The sequence below is a fragment of the Anneissia japonica genome, unplaced genomic scaffold, assembly GCF_011630105.1.
Source record: "Anneissia japonica isolate Jap-2015-1 unplaced genomic scaffold, ASM1163010v1 scaffold3637_len26987_cov115, whole genome shotgun sequence".
Taxonomy (NCBI): domain Eukaryota; kingdom Metazoa; phylum Echinodermata; class Crinoidea; order Comatulida; family Comatulidae; genus Anneissia; species Anneissia japonica.
This window is the reverse complement of record NW_022738062.1, coordinates 1-2,135: the sequence shown is the minus strand read 5'-3', so window position 1 is coordinate 2,135 and position 2,135 is coordinate 1. Positions and strand designations below refer to the sequence as shown.

General features: G+C 33.6%; 1 pseudogene; it reads right to left on the bottom strand.

Annotated features, from left to right (window-relative positions):
* Positions 1-312: 312 nt before the first annotated feature.
* On the bottom strand, positions 313-2,031 carry LOC117117499 (annotated as a pseudogene).
* Between the last annotated feature and the right edge of the window lie 104 nt (positions 2,032-2,135).

The following is a 2,135-nucleotide window of genomic DNA, read 5'->3' as shown; positions in this document are numbered from 1 at the left end:
ACACTACAATATTTCAATTCAATATTTTATTCTTCAAGCAACATTCATCATGTCATGAATGTTCGTAATGATTCGTCTAATAATAGGCATAATAATAATAATAATAATAATAATAATAATAATAATGGAAATATAGACCTATAAAATGCAAGAAATTGCATTCTCTAATTTATTATTATTATTATTATTAATTATTATTATTATTATTATTATTATTATTATTATTATTATTATTATTATTATTATTATTATTATTATTATTATTATTATTATTATTATTATTTTTAATCAATCAAGTATTTTCGGAAAATATCTACATAACTACTTGCACATCTATAATCATCAAAAATGCAAAGTACATCCTTTGTTAGTTCATATCGTATACCATAAACCCAGTAAAGGTAAGAGGGTGACCGGACTTACCATAGACTTGTCTACCTTCGTTCGTCAGCCAGACTTCATCGCTGACATTCAGTTGAACTGTTGTTCCAGAACTTAACTGATCATAACCACTAGTGGTACTACGATGAACGGTTGTGATATCTCGCCCATTTAACTTCATTGTAACATACGGAGAATTACCATTTATCGACAAAAAACTAAACATGAAATAATAAAAACCTGAAATTCTACATGTAACTTTCCGGTATTCTTATCGAAGTCTTCTCCGACATTAATCTCCATTAACGTGAACAGAATGATCGATTCTGAAGTGGGTACTTCAGTGGTGCGTACTGCAATAAACGCATATTTACGGACTTCCGGTGATTCGCCCTTTTCTCCTTTTGATCGATTGTTCCCTTGTGGTCCTTGTGGTCCTATTTGTCCAAGCGGGCCTTGTTTACCTGGAGATCCTTCGCTTCCTTTATTGCCTTTTGAACCTTCATTTCCTGGCTCTCCTTTTCCGCTTCTATCTCCTTTTTCACCTCGGACAAACTCACCTCTGTCACCCTTACTACCAGATGGTTTAGCTGGACCCAACCCCCAGATGTTCCTGGAACTCCAGGAATCCCAGGTTGCCCAGGCGGCCCGTGGCAGCACATATTACAAGTTTCATGGACGTTTTTTTCAGGTGTTGTAGTCGTAGACAAGCTTTCTGGTAGGCAAATTAATAGACTGATCAAACCAATTAAGAGTGCACATGATGTCAAAGACGGATTCATTTGTATTCTAAATGTTAAAAAAACGAAAGAATTCTGTTCATTATTTGGAAATTCCAACCCGGTTTGTTAAATCTATCCATGCAAAGTAAATTTTAAAATGAATTGAAATAAACGTAGACACATTCTTTTTTACGCTACCACACCCACCACAATTTATAATTGTCAAATAATTTATTTACACATAATTATATTTATATAGCGTTAACCGAAGTCTCAAAGCGCTCAAGACGTAAACGCGCATTTAAAGAGTAATCCTACCGGTATGTGTTCAAACTTTCGTGATATCTTTGAAAGATTCCTAATACTTTTCGATTTAAATGGTTAACTTTATGAGGGCTACCATTTATCATTTACACGAATGTTCCCGGAGTGTGGTTCCGTATTCAATAACTTTCACATAGGCCTACTGTACTATAGCAGCAAGCTAACAACCTAGAAATAATCTACTGTTTATACAGCGCAGCACATCACGAAAAAATCTGACGGAGAATTTGCTTGCCCAAGCGAGACTATCATCAGTTATTTAACATGTAGAAGCTAAGTTATGAAAGGACATGTGTCAAAATTTAAGTAAAAGTTGAGTTTCTTCATGACATTTTAGATTGTTGACTAGATTCTTCAGCCTTAACAAAATAAGGTATGACTAGCAGAACGCTATCGCGGAACTACAATTCTATCAAAGATTTTTTTTTATTATTAAATGATATTTTCAACGAATAAACCATCCACCGTTTAAATGTGGTGTATATCATTCATGTTTCATAACCATTTTCGATTTCTCTACCAATAATAAATATAAAAGGTTGTTCTTACCTTAAATTTGTCATAACGATCTTCAAGAAATGACAAACAGCAATCGTCTGCCTCCTGAAATAAAGTCAGTCATGTGTACTCATCTATTACAACGTTGCCATTGGTCAATAAATATAGCATCTGTTGCTGAATAAAATCGTCTATTTTAAGGACTTGTGA